A 7,545-nucleotide genomic window follows, 5' to 3' on the forward strand; every position below is an offset into this window, starting at 1 on the left:
CAGAACGATTTGTTACTTAAACTATAGTCCCTGGAGGATTTTACTATTTGCCAAGCACATTTACATATGGCCTTAAGAAAAACATACACTGGCAACAGGTCTTTGGGGAGAAGGATGATATACGACCGTGAAGCTGGGCAGCTGGGGATGCCTAGCTCGCTGAGGGCAGAACGCCACCCCTTCACAGAAGCCGGGCAGCCAGAAATGCTCGGCAATGCCCACAATTGCCAAAATATGGAAAGAGTACGGATGTCCATTGATAGATGATTGGATAATGAAGATATAGGATACGTATGTGTATGCACACACAGGAATATTACTCAACCATCCAAAAGAATGAAATCTTGCCATCTGCAATAATGTGGATGGAACTAGAGAGTATTAGGCTAAATGTAGTAAGGCAGTCAGAGAAAGACAAATATATGATTTCACTCATATGTGGACTTTTTATTTAAAATCAATTAATTATCATATAGTGTAGTATTTGTTTCATGTGTAGAGTTTAGTGATTCATCAATCTTATATAATACCCAGTGCTCATTACATCACATGTCCTCCTTAATGTCCATCACCCACTTCCCCATCCCCCAACACTGCTCCCCTTCTTTCCCTTACAATCCTCTGCTTTGTTTCTTAAGTCATATATGGAATTTAAGAAACAAAATAGAAGAACATATGGGAAGGATAGAAAAAAATAAGATAAAAACAAAGAGATAGGCAAACCATAAGAGACTCTTAGCTCTAGGAAGCAAACTGAGGGTTGCTGGAAGGGAGGCGGGTGGAGAATGGAATCACTGGGTGATGGATATTAAGGAGGGCCCTTGATGTAATGATCACTGGGTGTTATATGCAACTGATGAATCACTAAATTCTACCCCTGAAACTAATAATACAGTCAGTATATGCTAACTAAACTGAATTTAAATATAAAAAATGTAAAAAATTACAAAATGTAAAAAAAAAAAAACCCAAAAACTAAAATTAAATTAAACAAAAATCTGACCATATCAATTATTAGTAAATATGTAGAGCAACTGAACTCATATACTGCTGGTGGGGTTGTTTAAAACAGTACTTTGGAAACCATTTTGGACAGCAGTTGGTAGTTTCTTCTTTGTTGTTGTTAAAGATTTTATTTATTTATTTATTTATTTATTTGTCAGAGAGACAGAGAGAGAGCATGCACAAGCAGGCAGAGTGTCAGGCAGAGGCAGAGAGAGAAGCTGGCTCCTCTCTGAGCAAGAAGCCCGATGCGGAACTCAATCCCAGGACCCTGGGATCAAGACATGAGCCTAAGGCAGCGGCTTAACCCACTGAGCCACCCAGGTGTCCCCAGTGGCAGTTTCTTAAAAATTAAACATGTACTTCCCATTTCACTCTTAGGTACTTACTCAAGACAAATAAAAACCTACATATAGACAGAAGATGGTAGAGCTGAAGCTCCGAAGGTCCATCCGTCCTAAACAACGACTGAACTGGCAGAATCGCCCAAATCAAATGTTCTGGAACTCTGGAGTCCAGTCAAACACTTGCAACATCCAGGGAAGAACGTGAGGAAGCGGCTGTAAACATCAATAATTTCCACCTTTCATGACGTGTTAGTCCCCACCCTTGTGGCAGGAGGCAGTGGGGGACGCTGGCCTTGTTCCTGGTGCAGCTCTCTGAGCCAGGACAGGCAATAAGGACTTGTCTTCTGTATATGAGTGTTGTGTGGTCTGAGTGTTGATGCTCCTCTTGTCCCTGAGGGGCCAGCAAATATGCTGCCAGCCACAGCTTTGATCCCCAGTGGCTGAGGCTGTACTCTTTCCTCTCTTTTGGGACTCAGACATTTAAGAAAATCTTTGCCCATTGGCTGACCACAGAGATAACAGAACAGAAACTTTAATGTCTACATACAACAAAGAATACATACTTTGCAAAAAAAAAAAAAAAAAGAAAGAAAGAAAGAAAAAGAAAAAGAAAAAGTAAAGAGAGTTTGGAAAAGCCACAGATGGATGGCTCCAACCCTCCACAAGCAAGACTTAGCAATCACTGAGGAGTGAGACAATTACATTTTCAGAATTACCATAACACTCAAAATGTCCAATTTTGAATAAAAAAGTGTAAAACATACAAAGAAACAGGCACATATAGCTGACTTACAGGAAAAATAAAAGAATTTGGAAGAAAGCATTCTCTAGGAGGACCAGATATTAGAATTATTCATCAAAGATGTTAAGTCAACTCTCTTAAATACATACAATGATTTAAAGGAAACCTTGGACAAGGAACTAAAGGAAATCAAGAACACAATGTATGGAAAAATGAGAATATCAATAAAGACATAAAATTTTAAAAATTAACTAAAGAAATTCTCAAGCTGACAAGTACAATAACTACAATAAAAAACTTACTAAGGAGGTTCAACATCAGATTTGAGAACACAGAAGAAAGGATTGGTGAACTTGAAATTATCCAGTATGAAGAATGAATAAAAAGAATGAATGGGGGAAAGAATGAATAAAAAAGGAACAGCGTCTGAGGGACATCATCAAACTTACCATCATTCTCATCTTAGGAGTTCTAAAGAGGAAGAGAGATAGAAAGGGGCAGAAAAAATATTTAAAGAAGTGATGTCCAGAGTTCTCAAATCTGAGGGAACACAGGAATAAGCACATCCAAGAAGATCAATGAATTCCAACGAGGATAAACTCAAAAAGATTTACACCAAGACACATTATAGTCAACTCGTTGAAACCCAAAGACAAGGAAGGAAATTGGAAAGCAATAAGAGAGAACTAACCATTCCATACAAAGAATCCTCCATAAAATTAAAAGCTGATTTCCATTCAAAAGCCATGAAGGCCAGAAAGCAGTGACATGGCATATTTAAAGTCTTGAAAGAAAAAAAATGTTAACTATGAATTCTATATCTGTCAAAACTCTCTCTCAAGAATGAAAGAGAAATTATGACGTTTCAGATACACAAAAGCTGAGGGAGTTAGTTTCTAGTAGACTTGCCATACAAGAGACACTAAAGAGAATTTCTCACTTGTCAAGAACACAGTTTCCTCAAAAAGAAGCTTGTGGGGGAGGGGAAGGCAGGGTACTCAGAAATAAGTGGGAAATTACACTACCACGTAGCTTCATGATGGTGGGGATTTTGTCCATTTTGTTTACCTTTGTATTCCCAGCATCTAGCACAGTTCCAAGCACACGGTAGGCACCAAAAAAATTTTTCTTTGTGAACAGATGAAAGAATTAAGTTGCATGAAGCAATATGAGCCAGAACACTGAAATTATAGGGCACATATGGGTATAATTTGATGGTCAATGGGTAACAAGTATTAACCATCTTCATCTTCTTCCCCCCTATATTCTTTTTTCTACCTTGAAGTTTTCCTCTCTCACTCTCACTTGTCAAGAATACAGTTTCCAGCATCATTCCAGCATCATTATTAATTGTGGTCCCCTTAACTCATGAAAATAGTCCAGTCTGGACATATATTTCATACCATCCTACCGAAAAGTGGAATTAGGAAAAGAACTCTTTAGGGGATAATACTGTATATCAACTATACTTTAATTAAACATGTTTTTTTAAATGATTTAGGAAGATTAGCCCAGATGGATTAGAGTGATTAAAAAAAAAAAAAAGAATGGAGGAAGGGAAGTGAGTTGGGAGACAACTGTAGGAATGCAGGATGGATGACCTTTAAAGGGTCTGTCACTCTCTAGGTGTCCAAAAAGTGTTTGCTGAATGAATGAACAAATGAATGAGAAATGAAAAAACAAATGATAGGGAAGAAAACAATGAAATCCAGCAATCTCCAGGAAAGCATCAACTTGTATTAGACTGGATACAGAGGATGATTGAAAGAAAGACTTCAAGGTTATCAGAAACAGGTCTGAATATCAACAACGGTAATGTCACTAGGAAAGATGAAGATGTAGGAAAACACTTTAGGTGAGAAGAGAAAGAATATGTCAGGAAAGCAAATCTGAGAATAAGACAGAGGGGACAAAGGGTGTTGTGCAAATATATTAGCTCACTGAGGTAGAGGCTTTGGTTAGAAGAGCAGGAAGGGAAAAAGAGAAATGCACAAGGATGTGCCATAAGGAAGCCCAAGGTGATTCTGGGGGAACTGAGAGGGAAGCAAGACTTATCAGAAGATCAGGGAGGGCCAGTCTGAGGAGAGGTTGGTCAAAAGGAAACTTAACAATTTGTCCTCTGCCTGATTGGATGGGAAATTCCCTCAGAAATCCTGGAAGAATTCCCAGGCACTAGGAGAGAAGGAGAACTCTTGGCTGGAGAAATAAAAGGAGGTACAGATGAGATCACGAGGCCAGCAGGACACTAGGATTTCCACGCAACTGTGAATAAAGGCATAATCTCAGAGACATCTGGCAAATGGATGAGAACAAATGAGACCCAACAGATCTCTGACCTACTAATCCCTGAGACTGATGGGTGAGTGTTCTGATCTTAGGACCACCATTCCCTTCAGGTGTGAGAAACTCCCAAAGGGCACAGACCTATTCCCAGAAAGAAAGAGAAAGAGGTTTTACCTTGGAGTTTGTATTCCTTTAACTCACCAGCATCACCTATTCTGGTTTCTTTCTTTTTTTTTTTTTTAAGTTTTTACTTATTTATTTGACAGAGAGAGAGATAACACAAGTACACAGAGAGGAAGTCACAGAGAGACGGGGAAGCAGGTTCCCTGCCGAGCAGAGAGCCTGACGTGGGGCCTGATCCCAGGACCCTGACATCATGACCTGAGCCAAAGGCAGAGGCTTTAACCCACTGAGCCACCCAGGCGCCCCTACCTATTCCGGTTTCTGATAACAGTAGTCACACGGTCCTTGGTTACTGATAAGGAGCAACAGAGTGACGAGTAAGAGGGAATACCTGAAAAATTCTAGAAAGAGAGATGAATGAAATACAAAAATTGAAAGGAAAAAAAAAAAGAACTGGAGGAAAATATCTGGGGACTACTTGATCTCAGGAAGCAAAAGGCCTATGCCTTAAGCATAAAACAAAGCCTGACATCATAACAAAAGCAGATAGACTTGACCACACAGAAATTTCTGTACTTAAAAAAAAAAAGAAAACACACACACACACACACACACACACACACACCCCGTAACAAATCTGTACTATAAACTAGGGTTGCCTTCTACTAGAATGGGGTATATGTCTGTGTCATTCCTCCTCACAAGTACACAATAAGCTCTAAGCCCCCGAGAGCAAGGGCCATGGTATTCATGGGTGGAATTCTACAAAGTACCTAGCACAAAGAGGGTTCAGGAAATGTTGTATGGTTTGAAACATTAAACAAGTTCAAGATTCTAATTCTATCTGGGTGTACAGATGATAAGAACTGCACCCTTCACACATGACCACCACCATCCCTTCTCCACTTGTTCATCCCTTTTGTCCTTCATATTATCTGAAGACCATGACAGTATATATACAGTCTTGACAATGTTGTCTCAATAGCGCCATCCAGGGCCCCAATTCTAGATTGACTTATCTAACTCAGAGATTCTCAGAATGTCAGGGCTGGAAGGAATCACCCAGATCTCCCAATGTCTTCTATCAAAATGTAGTGATGGGGAAACAACCTTAGAAGAAAGAGGAAACTCAAATTCAAGTCTCCTGTCACCCAAATTTGAGTTCAACTATATCACCTTTCCTCCCATCCCCAAATTGTACTCCTCAAGGTCCAGAGGGCTCACTCCCACTTCTCTGGTTCTCTCGTCCTCAATAAAAAACCATCCAGAAATGCTCCCTTTCAGCCATGGTCCTTCCTCTAGTCAGCAGGATTCCTGTCCCCTGATAACTAATTTCACAGTATAGGTCTCACCTGGCCAGCACAGCCTTACTCCGAAGAATCTGCCTAGCACAAATCTTGCCTCATCTCTTCCTTGGGTTTGATGAGGAAGTTCCTAAGGGAGTGTCCTATCACTGTAAACAGAAGAGAGAAGATTGCATTCTCTGAGATCAACTCCAAGCAGACACTCAGGTTGGTGTCCCTTCCCTGCGTAACTTCCTTTCCTATAGAACTATGAAAAGCAAGGATGATCATTCCCATTCTGAAGATGAGGAAATGCAGCTCCCAGAGACTGAATGACATGCCAAAGGTCGAATGGCTGGTAAGAGACAAATCTTGTGTCTGAAGGTAACCCTCATTCCATCCAACTACAGCTGCTCCTTTTCACCTGTTGTTTGATATCGAAGTCTCCATATTCTTCTCTAACTGCAAAATGCATTCCAATTGCAATCCTGCTTTCCAGCCAAAGTTTACAGCAAGGAGATGAGAAGGAAACTTTGTTGAGTCAAGTGTCTTTAGAGAGGAAAAACTAAGTCTTTAAAGGGAGGGTAAAAGGTGAATGTTTTCTTGTTTCTTTGCTTATTTTTAATGATTACCTGTTTCTTAGGATTACTAGCCCTCAAAATCTGTTTTGTGTTTTCAGCCTCTCCAGATTTCCAGACTCGGCTTCTAGCCCTTCAAGCATGTTCCATTTCTTCCCTACCAGAAGACACCTTTGCTTTGTACACACTGTCACCCCCAGGACCTAGCAGTCAGTGGTAGGTGCTCAGTAAGTACTGAATGAATGAATGAATGAATGAATGAATGAATGAATGAATCTCCTGCAAAACTCTGTTGCTAACTGGGAACACAACGGGGACTGGCCTGGTGATCCGATTCAAGCTGGGGTTGTGGAGTCGGTGCAGCCTGGCTGGGCGCTAGACCGCTATTACCAGGGCGGCCTGCTGGCTAGGGGTGGGGACGGCAAAATTCTATAACCACTATCAGCCCTATCAGAGAGAGCTGCTACGACCCCAGACTAGGGACAGCGCCCAACGAGGGCCCTCGACTACCCCTAGAGAGACCTCCTCCCCGTCGCCGTGGCGGCTGCGCAGAAGGAGGCCTCTGTCCCGGCAAGTGTCACCAACCCTCTCCCAGAACACGGACCGAACCCGACGCCAGGCTGCCCCATACCCCTCATCCAAAGGTCCTGACTCACTTCTCGGAACACAGCGGAGAACGAACTGTGTCACTGACTCCCCACTCTCAACTTTACCCTAGGCCCCTTCTAGGCCTCTGGAGGTTTCGGAATCTCTGTGCGCTGGAGGTTGAAGGATCCCACCCCTCAGGAGTCGGCCAGCTTCGCGGGAATCCTGGCCCCGCCTCCCGCATAGTTTTTGCCCTGTCATTGGCTGCGAGGATGAAAGGGCTCGGAGAGTTCAGCCAATTGACTCTAGAGGGCTCTAGGGGTGGAGCCTGGGGAGGAGATCTGGTTAGGCGGGTAAGAAGAATCTATCAGCTCCGCGGCCAGACTTCCTCTCTCCATCAGAGAGGCTCCCTGAAGTCACATTCCTTGATCCAGGAAAGTCGTCTTTCCTTCCATATATGCCGCGCCTTTCAGCCACAAAGCCAGAATCAGTTCCTATTTACCGGTAGCATATTAAAACGGCACTATGGGGTGCCTGGTACGTCACCGTTTGAGACACTGCTGATGAGGTATCGAAGAAAATGAACTTGCTGCCTCGTAAGG

The sequence above is a fragment of the Lontra canadensis genome, unplaced genomic scaffold (genome assembly GCF_010015895.1).
Source record: "Lontra canadensis isolate GAN:19392208 unplaced genomic scaffold, GSC_riverotter_1.0 scaffold20, whole genome shotgun sequence".
NCBI lineage: Eukaryota > Metazoa > Chordata > Mammalia > Carnivora > Mustelidae > Lontra > Lontra canadensis.